We start from the raw sequence: 15,112 nt of genomic DNA, 5'->3' as shown, positions 1-15,112 counted from the left end.
AGTAACTTTGTTACCAACATCTTACCTTCAGTCGAGTATAGCCTGGCTATTCCTTAGAGTATGTTTAAGTTCTCATCGTAATTATCTTGTTGTATTCATCCCCTTTGTATGCACCTATTCTTTGATGTCATACTATTCAAGTCCTTACTATTAATTCTCCGCACTGTCTCCGGTATCATGGCTTCTATCCGTTTATTGCTGGCCTTTAGATCTTATTAACTCGTGTCAGTATAGGATCTCACTTGAAGCCACTTCCCCTCTTTAGGGTGTACCCATGTCACTATCTGTTGTGTTCTACCTTACGCCTTTATTTCCAATTTTCCAATACATATGATTCTTTTCCAACACATTCGGTAAACTGCACCATATCTATGCCTTCCTTTATATCTTCCATACCTTTGGTTGCCTAGGTACGACAACTTAACACAATCATGAGGTGCTAATCCAGTCTAATTATGGGTACTCGAGTCACGTAGCAATTTATTCGAAGCTACTTTCCATTTATTTTGATCAATAACTAGCTAGGGTTTATAGTCGTTTCCAATTCTCAAATAGGCAGTACTTAACTTCCGACGCTCGGTGTCCCTAGCTTTGTCATAGTCCTAGCCTTATGCCAGTAGGTACCACTTGTCCCTTTAATGAATTCGCAATGCGCTAGTTGTTTTGCAAAGCTACATCCCCTATCTCAAAGGGTCTTATCATCTCTCACGGTGGAGTTACGTATCCATAATACTTCTTTATATAAACAATGCCATGCACGACCAACGTATATATACATGCATATCATCTCATATCATAGCCACACAGGGCTTCCCAGGGGGTCACCCATCCCAATATTACTTTTTCCCAAGCACGCTTAACTTCGGAGTTCTGATGGGATTCGGTACGTTAGTGCTGGTATGATCGCACCCTCCCCTGTGGGGCGCATATCTATCGAAGAAGACGATGACCCAACAGCTGATCCAGTAGGCCAAGCTGTACCGCCTAAGTTACCGTTCTTAGTTAGTCTTATCCTTAATATATCATTCTATCCAGAACTACCAGTCTTTCCTAAATCATTTTCCTTTTATTTCAAGGGAAATTTGGGCAGAGTTTCCTCTGTACTTCTTACTATCTCAACACTTGCACACAGAAAATGCCAACAATGCCTCACAGGGGCAATATGCATAAAGATACATATATACGTATCATATCATGTCATATCGCAGCCTCACAGAGCGCCCAATATCAATAATAGCATAAACTGATGGAATTACCTCGTATGTTCAACTCGAACTGCACCTGTTTAGACTTTTCGTCTACTTTTCCTTTCAATTTTCAACTTTACATGTCAACCGTAATTCAATACCTTACCTGGCACCTATTATTCGTTCCTTGCTTACCTGCGTGCTGTGTAACTTCTAATATCGTCAGTACCCTTCTTCTATTGATTTTGTCCTTCTGCTGAAATCACAAGTTAGTATGAGGAATTTCATTCCCTATGACTCAGCTCTATCGCACGATCATAGATATGAAAGGAAGGTAACATCCTAAATGTCCTGTAGCCTCTTGTCTATAGATGTGGTGCAAAACACACCGATAAAGAATACTCTACTAGACACGGTCTATAGAAACTCCAAGGAAGAACTACTCTGATACCACTTCTGTCATGACCCAACCCCGTGGGCCGCAACTGGGGTCTGACCTGGACCCCCGTTTACGTAACTATCGACTATAGTCAAATTGGACTATGTATAATGTGACACTGCTCAAAAAAACCTCAATACGTTGAAACTTTTTTATGTTCATATAGACTCCTAGATATAGGAACCAAGCACATAAACCTAGTGGGTGATAAAATATTCATACACGTGTGGCCCCTTTCATTTGCATCATGTCATGAAATATTCATACACGTGTGGCCTCTTTCATTTGCATCCAGTGGGTGATAAAATATTCATACACGTGTGGCCTCTTTCATTTGCATCATGTCATGAAAGGGAAAGCCATCCGATAAGGCTGCCACAAAATAATAGCTTTTACAACATATCGCATAGCCATAACCGAAATAAACACCTAAACAACCCACACACATATGTCTACAGACCTCTAAGAATAGAAACGACAACATATGGCAGGACAGGACCCCCGCCTTACCCCTGCATAAACAAATATATACATCGCAGGACCAATACCCAAAAGCTAGGCCCCGAAATAGTGGAGCTCTTCCAATATAGCTGAGCGGAAATACTACACTGACGGATCGCCGAAATGAACATCTGTACATGCGGGCATGAAACGCAGCCCCCTAAAGAAAGGGGGGTTAGTACGATACATGTACTGAGTATATAAGCATAACATAACTTGAGATAACAACTGAAACAGGGATGTAGGAAACCAAGTATAGCATTTAATAGGGTACTGTACCTGCATCTCATAAAATAAAGTTATGTATACCATTATCACATACCGTATCCGGCCCACTCGGGGACCCTGTGTTACAAACACATCATCTATCATGATAGGTATATATATGCTATTAACGCTGTGAAACGTACAGTCCGATCCCTGTATATAGAAAGTATATGCCGAGGAACGATGGTCCGATCCATGTATTATATAATAATACCGAGGAACGATGGCCCGATCCATATATCGTATAACAATGCCGAGGTATGACGGCCCAATCCATATAATGCCGAGGTACGACGGCCCGATCCGTATGATGCGTAATAATGCCGAGGTACAACGGCCCGATCCGTATAATGCATAATGTGTCGTGGAATGTACAACCCGATCCTTACATAGCAAAATGTGTCGAGGTACGTTCGACCCGATCCATATATATATCATAATGCATATACATGCATGCAAAACTCGGTAACATATCAAACATCCCTTAGATATCACCATACAACATGTTCAAGAGCCCCTAGGTATAGGAGCTTACACATTCCAACACTATTCAACCTATAGAAGGCTTAAGGGTTGTAGTTCAACTACTTCAAGGCCCTTATCATTCAAAAGTGGGTACAAGTCACGAGTTACATCCAGAATCTATAAATGGGGCTATTTCCAAATCCATGTCCTATAGTAACTTTAGTCTAGTCTTTCTAGAAGTAGAAAAAGACAAGCTTTACATGTACCATTTCCTATCACATGGAAGACTTTGAAATTACAGGAGTTCTAATCAGTAGGAAGTGAACAAGAGCCTTAACTCACACTCAGAGTTTTAAGAGTGGAATAAATTCAAACTTCATATACATAATACTTACATCTAAGTCATGCCAAAAGAGAGGAAGAATAACTTTACATACACTACTTCTCAGCATATAGAAGACTTGACGAATGGAAGCTTAACTACTTTAAGAGTCTTAACATTCAACAGTGAACACGAATTATGAATCATGAATCATGTTCAGAGCTCAATAGAGTTACCCCAAGCTTCATATACATATCACTTGTCACGTGGATCTAAGACATGCCCAAAAGAAAGAACAGATAGGCTTTACATACTTATACCAAAACATGCCAAAAGAAGGAATAGCTTTACATACCTTGTCTGAATTATTCCTTATCCCGCTTGCCTCGCTGTCCTTTGAACCTATTCAACATGAAAGTAGTATGAATATCAACCCGTTTTACTTTCCAGCACCCTAGGTTACATCTTAGTATTAATGGAATCTATTTCCTTAGTCGTTTCCCCGACTAGTTCTGTTATTCGCTAAGGCGTCGACGAAAATTGGGCAGCACCTCCCCTATAATGTGCCCTATCCAAATTTCCAATTAGGTCCCTAAGACTTACAGCCAACAACAAACAACAACCTGCAACGATTCACACCAACAATATACAACATAAACTCCAAACAACTTATTCAAAAATACGGTAGCACAATAGGACGTCTAGCCTTTATTTTGTAACGCCTTTCATTATACGCAACGAGGGGTCATGTGGATTAAACCAGAAGCACCCTAACCCATATTATAACATATTTAGGCCCTGTAACAACACTTCAAACCACTGCAGCAGCACCTCACACGAACAACACTATCCTTCGACGATAATTTAACTATAGCAATTCCAATTTAGTTTATTTCGAATGTCGAGCATTTCTACGACATTCTTAAACTTAGAGCAGCATAAAAGGGGTTTAATACACCATATAACAATAACATAAACTCCAATATAAAATGAAAGGACTTACCTTATGTTAAACTTGTCAAACTCGCCAAAACTATCCAAGATGTGAAATCTGGACAGCCCACTGTCTTATATTGTCGCTTAGTTTCGGAGGGGTAATTGAGTGAAAGAGGATTTGTGGCCTCAATGAAAGTTATATATAGCTGTATCAAGGTGGCAAAAAAATTTGAATTACCCCCACAACAATTTTGTACGAAAATATATGACCAAAATACGCACAGCTGTCCGTGTAGGATTTCCAAAACACAATCTGGGCAGCAGCTCCCCCATGCTTCACCACCATTTTTCGAGGTGAGAAAAGCAAAAATGGGTTGTATAGTCTAAATCAAAGTTATATACCTATGAAATATCTTTCCAAAACATCTTGAATAACTTAAAACTAAGCCTTACACAAGGAGTTATACTCATTTTACTAACCGCAGTGTTTGTCCAAACCATGGCTGCCTTTGCTTTCTTCTCCACGTTTTTATCTCTATTTTTGTTCAAGGTTTTGTCTAAAAATGACTTAATAGTCATCCATACATAGATATATATCTTTTTGAAGAGTGACACATGTCATCCCCTTAGGCAGCCACCTCAATTATGCAACCAATCCATGGGTGCCATGTGGTAGGTGGGGTCCACCCCATGGTGTGTCACCTGCTACCACGTGTCACTTTCATGAGCTGCCATGTGTACCTATCACGTGCTGCCATGTGTTAAGTAGGTGAGTCACCTACTTGCTTCAAGTTGGTGCATCATTTCTTTATTTCTCTTCCGTGGGTTCGTAATTTCGTCGCACTTTAAGAGCCTATGTATTCCTTGCTACTTAGTGTCAACACGCACTCGAGTAGCTTAACTACGTAAGACCTTAAAGTTGATAGCTTACGCAAGTCAATCGAGTCCTACGACTCATTTCTCGGCCTCCAACTCCTTTCGAATTTTTATAACCCTATTTCTAATCTTCCTTATTATGAAGCATTTTGTTCTCCTTTCCTTGGAGTTATCTGATAGCATAATTAACTATCCGACTCACATAACGACTTTTAAGAAACTTAAGAGCCTTCCCAAAAACTTGCGAAGTTTAAGAAGTATTCTAAGGTATCAAAGTACGGAGTGTAACATTAGAAACCTAAGAAACAAGGAAATAATTTTAGTTAAGGTATTATGAAAGAAACAAGAGGTGGAAAGTTGTACATGCAAAGCTGAAGCCGATATGATGTCACAATATCCTCATCTCTTTCCTTCTATTCGGAGTTGAGGTACTGATTTCCTTTATGATCCAACTAGCCCAAACCATGTGTGTCCGTCATTTTCTTATTTTCATATGCATTCATGTTCATTGAATGAGTTTAAAAGTCATGTTTTACCTTGAGGTGGAATATTCCATGTGTTTATGCATTTTCGATATGTTTTGTATTCATGTTGGGCTCTTATGTCTCTTCCTATTCCATTCATTCTAGCTTGATTCCCATTCAAGAATGAATGTTCCCTAGGGGGACATATTGTAAGACCCCAAAAGTTGGAAAGTAGGAAACCATAGCTTAGAGGAAGTTTTTTAGAAAATCTCATCTTTTGGAATCAGGTGGTCCTTCACGGAGCCCTTCACTAGCCATGATTCTCTTCATGAGCTATGGAGAATAACCGTGAAGGTGCCTTGGTGAAATGGAATTTGGAAAGAAGGAACATGAATGACTCCATAACTCGTGGTGCGAACGACGAACTGTGATGACACCCATGAACCAACTCTTTTGATTTCAGTTAAGGGTATGGACAACGAGGGGCACCACGAGCTGTGGTGGTCTTAATGGAAATTACCTCTTGAGACCAGAATCTAAGTCCCTCACCACGACCACCATCATGGGACATTTCAGTTGGGTTCAAGGGTGTTTTGGTCTTTTTCCTAAGATATCATTAATGAATATTGACTATTTTGGGGGATTTATTCTAACCTATTAACTAGCCTAATCCCTCATAACCCTCTCATTCTCACCCAAACACTCAAAATACAAAATATTCTCTCTAAATTGTTCTCTCGAGAGTCTTGTTCTTCCTCAAGTAATTCAAAAGGAAATCTGAGTCAAGTCTCTAATCAAGAGAAAAATTAGGGCTTCCTAGATCAAAGGCATGTGGGGATTCATCCATGGGTCTTTTCACCCATGGAATCTCAAGTTTTTCTCTCAAAATTTCTTATGAATTCTTCTTTTAAAAGCCCTAATTTCATGATTTTGCATTTGGTCTTTTTATTCATGATATATCTTATGATTATTGATCAAGTTATGAACAATTCAAATCATATTGTATGATTTCAAGATGAATTTTAATGACCTATTCTATATGCTAGTTTTAAATATATTTTCAATGAATTATGATCATGAATTTCAAGAGAATTCAATGATAGTTTTATGAATGATATCCAAGATTTATTAATGACTCATGAAGGATTATGAATAATGTTTCAATGATTCTTTAAGCAAGAAATTATAGTGAGATAAGGTAAAATATCGCACACTCGTATTAAGAAAGTTCAAAGGTTGTGATGGGTTTTCCTCGTACAGTCATGATGAAGATGATAGATGATCTACTCTTACGTTTATTTTATAATAAAGGATTCTCATCTATTATAACCTATCCTAATAATTTTAATGACTATGTTTTAATAAATTTCTATTGGGATAATGACTAAGCACTGAGAATACTTTAAGGTGGGGTTCGATTTGGTAGCCATTGTAGCTATCCAAAGGAATCCTAGTATCAATATTTACTCCTTAACTATCACACCTGTGTAGGTTTAAAGTTCCAATATGGTGTAGCTAGATGATTCACATATAGCACAAAGTTAGAGAAAGTACCATCACGGAGTGTATCCTCGCAAGGTAGCCTTCTCTTCTTGATGTGGGGCATATCAGATTCATTGTTATACCTCAAAAGGTCTTATATTTTGGTTAAAGGTCCTATCCCACATCAAGTTAAAGAAAAGGTATAAAGTTGTCATGATGCTATTTTTGATGCATTGGCCATATGATTATGATGTTTTTAAGGTTTTCATGGTTTTACTCATCTTTTAATATACTGGTCATGCATCTAATGGTTCATATTAATTATGTCCTATATTCATTGTTCATGCTTACTTCTCACATACTTAGTGCATTTCATGTACTAATGCATACTTTTACCTATATTTTATGACAATGAAGGGTCAGATGATCTTCACACACCTTCACTCGTGGGTAGAGTTGATCTTTACTTTTCTATTGCTGGTGAGTCCTCATACTTCAAGGATAAGAATTTTATCTTTTCATCATTTTTATGACTTTTCTTATGTTGTCATAGGTGAGCTGAGAGCTTGTCTTACACCCCCATCTAGTTAGTAGAGGCATGTTAGATGAGTCTATGTTGTCTTCTATTTGGGTTCGAGAGTTATTATCCTATATCGAGACTATCATGTTGAGACATTACTTCCATATCTTTGTTATTTCTTATTTGCTTTATTTACCTTATGTATGCTTTTAAATGATATGCTAAGAGGATTTGTTAGGGTCCCTCTAGATTTTAATTTTCCTATCGGACCTAGGGCTTTGGTTGTGACACAAAAAGATCTCAATTCTCCAAATTCAATATCATTCAATTCAATGAGTGTTTTATGTCAATTCTTCATGGGTCCTTTTTAATTGATTTTAATTAATGTTATTCTACTCTATTGTGCATGAATTTACTATGATACATAATTTTTAATTGATTTCACTTGGACCCATGCATTATGCCTATGAGTAAGTTTTAATATGAACTATGAATTATGATCATGAAATTTATGAAGGATTTACAAATGTTTTATGAAAGTAATGAATGATGTTTTAAGGATGTTTTCATGCATGTGTCAATGAATTGTGAAAGGGTTTCTCACAATATGAATGAAATCATACTTTAGATGCTTAGAAAGGTAGTCTCTTTATGAATGATGTTATGAAATCATAATTTAAGCATATAATCTTATATGATTTTATGAATATGAATAGGTATATTATTATTTCCTTTCCTAATGATATGTTGATAATTTATATTATCAATTTCATGGGGATTTAACTTAGTAACGAGAGGGCTTGTTAAGAAGGCTTCGCAACAGAGCTTTTAGTAGAAACTTGTAGTTCTACACTATGTGCCCTCATAGGTTATCTTAAATTACTTAGATAGTGGATCCACAAGTAGCTCCTGATGTTAACGATATTGAGTCTACCTTGACAAGAAGCCTCACATTTTTCGCTGTAAGAGTTACATCGAACTCCATGTTATAAACCACATGGTTTTATTACCGGTATTGGTCCATATCCTACGAAATGACTATATTTTCTTACAAGCTTTTAAATGATGTCTTTTTATGATAAATTGACCTTATCCTATGTCTCTTTGATCTACTTCACATTTTGTTTGATTTTGATCATGCATCTCATGTTCATGTTTATCATGCTTATGATGTCTTTTTTGTTATGCATATTTCTCACATATTTAGTACATTCCATGTACTAACATATACTTCTACCTATATTGTTTCATAAAATCAGTCATGACACTCCTACTCATCCATGTGGCTAGTTTTGGTCTCCATTAGGTGTTTCTAGATTTGATAAGTTCTCATGATCTGAGGTCGAACCCACTATGCCATTTTCTTACTTTTAGACTCATGTTATTTTTTATGTTTTGGGTGAGATAGGGCTTGTAATATATCTCCGTCTAAGTCTAGTAGAGGCATTTTCGGACTATAGGAGTATGTTTAACTCATTTTGACTATTATGTTTTGAATTCTCTTATATTGAAATTTCTTGGTTGAGACCATATTCCTCATTTAAAGTTTACTTTTGATTCCATGGTATATATGTCTTTCTATGTATGTTAAGAGGCTTATTTAGAGTCCCTTGGGATTCTTATCGTTGGGTCATATCTAGAGTCTAGCTTGGATCGTGACAAAATTTATATCAGAGCCTAAGGTTCAAGTGTCATAGGGCGTGTGACATGCAATATAAAATAATGTCTTCTTCATGGTGTGACATACTCCACATCTATGAATTAGAGGTTGTGAGATGTTTAGAAAACTTTACTTCTTTCATTATTCTTACGTCGTGTGATAGAGTTGAACTCTCTAAGTGTTCCTTTTAACTCTTGTTCTTTGGGCTTACAACTTCATGCCTCTACGAAGAGATTAAGTTAGAAGGAATGGTAATGCAAATGTGAATGAGGAGCAACAAGCTCCACAGGTTCTTAATGATCATTTAGCCAAGCAATTCTCTCATGTTGAGTTTAGAGAGGCTTTCCCAAGCTATGGAAGCATAATCATACCACGAGGTTGTTGCTCCTGTAAACCCAAATATGGGTACGATGGCTACTAGAGTTTGTGACTTCATAAGGATAAACACTTTAGAGTTCCTTGGCTTAAAGATTGATGATGATCCACAAGATTTCATAGAGGGTATTCACAAGATTATTCAAATCTGGGGAGTTAGTCCGCTGGAGGGCCCAAATTTAGTTTGATCAATAAAAGGGTGAAAGGGCAAAGAATGTGGGTCCATTAGATTGGGAAGAGTTCAACGATGCATTTCTTGACATTTCTTTCCTCTTGAGTTGAGGTAGGTAAAAATTCAATAGTTCATCAACTTGAAGCAAGGTAATATAAACGTGAAAAAATTTCCTTGAAGTTAACTCAATTGTCAAAATATGCTATGTTCATGGTTGCCGAATCTAGAGCCTGTATGAGTAAGTTTATTTTGGGTGTTTTGTAATTGGTGGTAAAAGAGTGTAGAACTACCATGTTCATAAAGGAGATGGACATCTCAAGGTTTATGAATCATGCCAAGAAAATTGAAGAAGAAACTCAAGGAGAAGGCTAGAGAGTCAAAAAGGGCACGGAAAGGAAGTGGTGGCTACTCTCATTAATGTTTGGTGGTGAATCTTATCATAGGTATGGTGGAAATGGAAGTTCTCGGTTTCGACAAAAGTTCTCCAATTTTAATCTATCTAATGCTTCAAGTCAAAAGTTCAATAAGGATAGGGTGTCTAACCCTAAACCTCAAGGAGGTGGTTCTAGTGGATTTTCTATCCCCATTTGCAAAAAGTATGGTAAGAGTAATTTGGGAAATTACTTATCTAGTATCGATTCTTATTTTGGTGGTTTAAAGGCGAGCCACAAAGTGATGAATTACCCTTCTTTTGGCAAGGGTAGATATGGTCGTTAGACTCAATCTAGTGCTTCTAATAGTTTTGATGGTCAGCGTCAGAATAGATTCTATGGTCTCCAAACTTGACAAGATTTAGAGGATTCTCCAAATATGGTCAATAGTGTGTTACGAGTCTTTCAAGTTGATGTTTATGCTTTATTATATCCGTGTAATGACCCTCAAGGTCATTTTCATCTTTTCTGATATTTTCAACATTTAGAGCCTTCCTGTAGAGACCCCAGGTCATTTATGATTTGCTGGCACTGGTAGTTCAGTTGCCTGGTCGTTCATTTGGGTTGTATGCATGTTTCCTTGTTTTGGAGTTCTTAGAGTTTGAAAGGTTGACTTCCATCAAAACTCTAGGAAAATGACCTCAAAAAGGACTTTTGATGTCTCCGTCAGCTCCAAAATGGACAAATTAGGCTAGTACCATGGTCGGCATGAAAATTGAGGCAATCGGTACGAGTTTGAGGCCATTTCGAATTTTAGCCTTTAAGCTTTAGCCTAATGTTGACTTTGGTCAACTTCTTGGTAAACGTACTCTGATTAAAATTTCGTCTGCGCAGTTAGCTCTAGAATGTTGAGTTTGGTCTAGAATAACCTTTCATTTCTGTCCTGAGCCTTCCGATCTCATTTTGAGACTCTTTGTAGAATTGGCAAAATTTATTCTTGGGTGTGAAACCCATATTTTTTTGAGACGAAATCAGATGGAAATTTTGACTGTGCCTTTGAATCTAGAACATCATTTTTGGTGGGGTGGCATAGTCCCTTTGCAGGCATAGGATTCTAAATGAAATCTGAGCATCCCATCTGAGCTTGCCCAAAGCTCAAGTTTGAGCTGGTGCAATACCTGCTGGTGCAAGCGCTATTGCTCATTATGTTAGTGAGGCTTGTAGGTGCGATCGCGATGCACAGGCTCAGTAGCCTTCGTGATCGCGGGGTCAAAGGCCATGATATGATGCACAGGATCAGTAACCTTCGCGATTGTGAGGCCAAAGGCCCCGATCTCGATGCTTGGTTGTCTAGTCTTTTAATTAAAGACCAGACGCGAACCAGCCCTGACTCCCATTTTCATTCTTTGATCTTGGGAGCTTTATTTTTTGCAATTCCAAGTCTGGTAGGTTTGTGTTGATTATGGATACGTGTTGTCATGTTCGGGGAAGTGTGAAGATCATCGGTTTGAGGTAATTTCTTTCCCAAAGGGCCTGCCAAATCTTAGTTAGCTCTTGAATGAAATTTCAAAATGTTGGGCTGATTTAAGTCATTTTGAACATTAATTTGTGCCACATTTTAGGGTACGAGCTCAATAATGTGTGTTGAAAGGTTTTATGGAGTCATTTTTGGAATTCCCATTATGGGTCCCACAATCCATTTTTAGACCCAATTTTGGATCCATCTCCAAAAATATATTTTTATTGTCAAAACATTCGTATTGATGAGGTGATTAATATTTTGATAGCGTGGAGGCATTTTATGTGGTGTTTGGATTAAAAAGCTATCAGGAAGTGGACTTAGAGCATGCGTGTTCGGCTTCGAGGTAGGCTATGGTCTCTTATTCTTTTATTGAGATTCAATAGGTATTGTTTAGTATAATTTCCTTGTGGTTTGGATTGTATGTCACGTGATAGGCTTCACTCCTAAATTATTGTCTCGTTGTTCTGATATGAGCTTTAGGCTAGTTTGCCTTTATAAGATTCCTGCCTAGTTCGAAAGCTTATTAATTATGCCATAGTTTGTCCTTGTTTAGCCTATTTTGGGTGACTTGCTTAATGTTATGGTTGTTGGCGGAATTTTTTTCCTTAAAATTAATTTTTGGTATGAAACTTAGTTGATATAGCCATTGCTCGCCGGAAGTTATGTGACTTAGTATCCTTCACTATCATAGCACCAATTTTGAAGCCTTGGTGTAGTAGTTCTCACCCAGTTAGGCTTGTGAATTATTGTTGGATCCCATTTCTAGATTTAGAGCTATAATCTCTTATGTTTTTGTTGCTTCTTGGTGGGGCTATCCGTGGTTGTGAATCTCGATGTGATATTTCCTAGATGGATCTAGAGGTATTAATTGACTAGTTGAGCATCTGTTTCCTCATTTCCTCCTTTTTATTAACAAGTTAGCATTGAGTTCCCTTTTGAGCCTTGTGATTGAGTTAAAGGAGTAGAGTGGAGCTTTAGGCCTTGATTTGAGGTTGGTTGCATTTGTTAGTCCTGTTTTTATGCTATAGAGTTTAAGGTTCTTATGGAGTCATTATTTGTAATACCCCCTAAAAATATTGTATATGGTGTTCCAATTCTCAACGAAAATGACACTGCTTCTGTATTTTGGATATACCTTTTCGTAGGATGGTGTAAATTAGGTCAAATTTCTGAATAACCCCAACATCATTACCTACAACTTTTGTGAAGACTAAAGCTTAAGAATTAGAGGCTAAGTAGGTCAAATAAATTAATCTTTATAAGACTTGTGCTTTGACGAAATAGAGTATTTGTAGAAGAAAAATCATATCTATCTATAGGATGATTCCATTTAGTTGAGTTTTGAACGACATGAAAGGAGACTTCTAGATCTACAGAGTATTTGTAGAAGAAAAAGCATATCTATCTGTAGAATGATTCCATTCAGTTGAGTTTTGAACGACATGAAAGAAGACTTCTAGATCTACAATTCATATGAAGACACCAAATCCTAATTAGGAAGTTAGCTTGTTCAAACATAGCTCTGAAAAAAGGTATTCCGTACAAAAAAAGATTCATCTCACCAATCATGGAAGATCTAGATCCATTTGACATCACCCACATCAATAGTCCTTCATTTGATATCACCCATGACATCACAATCCTCCATTACAATTTTAGATTTTTCTTTATAATTATTTTAATTATTGTTAGGTCCCTCCTTCACACCGATAAATACCCACCTTATTTCATCATTTTGTTCGTAAAGTTTTCTGAAGCATCTCTACTCTCTATACACTTATTTACTCATTCTCAAAATATAGTTTTAGTTCTTACTAGTGAAAAAATACTATTTTGATGATTCATATACTCCGGGTAGTACACAAAATGCTCCGGCAAAGAGAAAAGGCTAGGATTCAAGAGTTCATTTAAGTCCATTGATTCTGAGTAAAGCTTCAGATTCCAGTTATGTAAGGCTTTAATGAGAGTATTCCTTCCACTCTCATGATTAAAGTATTTTGATTATATAAAAAATTATATTTGTTTTATTCAAGCTTTAGTTTAAGGTGTGTGGGTGTTTGTCCATGGGTACTTCCACCCATGTATTCCAAAACACTTTAAACTAAATCTGTTGATTTCAAATAAGATTTTCTTATGGGTAATTCTTATTTATATATAATAGCATGAATAATGGTTAAACTAATGATTATTGGTCTATTTTAATGCAAAATAATTTCATATATATGAATTGATAGTTTGAAAGTATTTTATCTATTTACCTCTTTAAAGGTTCTTAAAATTCATGGTGGTTATTTAAAGAAAGATTTTTAATTAATAGATTTCAAAGTACTTAGGCATAATTTCATTTATATATATGTTTGAAAGTTGAAGTGAGTTGAACCCACCTAGTTTTACTATCTTTTCAAAAAAGTTTGACTTGAAAGCTTTGACTCCAAATAAATATTAATGAAAGCAATGTCTATGATCAAAAGGGAGTCTTATAAAATAAAAGAATAATGAGATGATATGAATGATGGATTATTTACACAATAAGGAAAATTCTTACATATTTGAATTACCAAAAGTTTTAATGAGCTATTCTACTGAAATGATGTTTTGAATTCTCAAGCTATATGATATGACTTTTTTGAAGTATTAAACTATTCTGTTGGATTGACTTATCACCGAATGGATCATTGAGGTGGGATTTAGTAAGGGAATCCTAGTAGCAAGCCCTTGTCTCATTAACTATGTGCCAACATAGGAGCCCTTATAGGCTTAGGGTAATAGATCCATGAAATCCCTTAAAGTTAATATGAAATAATTAATGTAAAGTTGACAGAATTTTATCCTAGGCAAGTAGACTCCCCAGCCAACGTAGGGGGTATATTGGATTCCATGTAATAGCTTACATGGTTTTAATATCGGTTATAGTCAACTTCCCATAAATGAACATTTCAAATGCTATTTACATGATTAATCATGCATGTATATAACCACATATGTATGATTTAAATGCTATCTACTTGATTTCTTATGCATGCACTCATTTATTTACTTTACCTTATAAATGTCCTAAATGTGTTACTTTGTAATGCATGCCTACATAATTAGTACATTCAAAGTACTAACACATACTCTTTTGCCTATATGATATCATCATGTAGGACCAGTGCTCCTCCTCGTTCTCCTCTATGTTCTAGTTGAAAACTCATTCGAAGGCTACTTTTGGTGAGTTCCCGTGTTCTGGGAATAATACTTCTTTATCATTACAGCTTATAATATGTTGAGATCTTTAGACACTTAGTATGATATTTCTTTCTTTTTTGATTGAGGGAGAGCTTAGGACTTATGTAAGTTAGAGGTATTATTGGACATATGTAAGTTGAAGATTTACTATTATGATTTTTGCTTGTTTATTTATTGTCATTAACTATGAAAGGCTAAAAGAAATTCTAAGAGGCTTGTTTGAGGTACTTTTTTATTTCTCATTCCCCATGTCAAGTCTAGGCCCTAGGCTTGGATCATGATAAACTTGGTATAAGAGCATGAGGTTTTGAATAGTCCTTGAAGT

At 36.5% G+C, this 15,112-nt stretch overlaps 1 pseudogene; it reads right to left on the bottom strand.

The window, feature by feature from the left end:
• Positions 1–793: 793 nt before the first annotated feature.
• On the bottom strand, positions 794–911 carry LOC129877929 (5S ribosomal RNA; annotated as a pseudogene).
• Positions 912–15,112: the final 14,201 nt, after the last annotated feature.

The sequence above is a fragment of the Solanum dulcamara genome, chromosome 12 (genome assembly GCF_947179165.1).
Source record: "Solanum dulcamara chromosome 12, daSolDulc1.2, whole genome shotgun sequence".
Taxonomy (NCBI): Eukaryota; Viridiplantae; Streptophyta; class Magnoliopsida; order Solanales; family Solanaceae; genus Solanum; species Solanum dulcamara.
The sequence above is the reverse complement of the archived record's forward strand: the minus strand, read 5'-3'. Positions and strand labels throughout refer to the sequence as shown.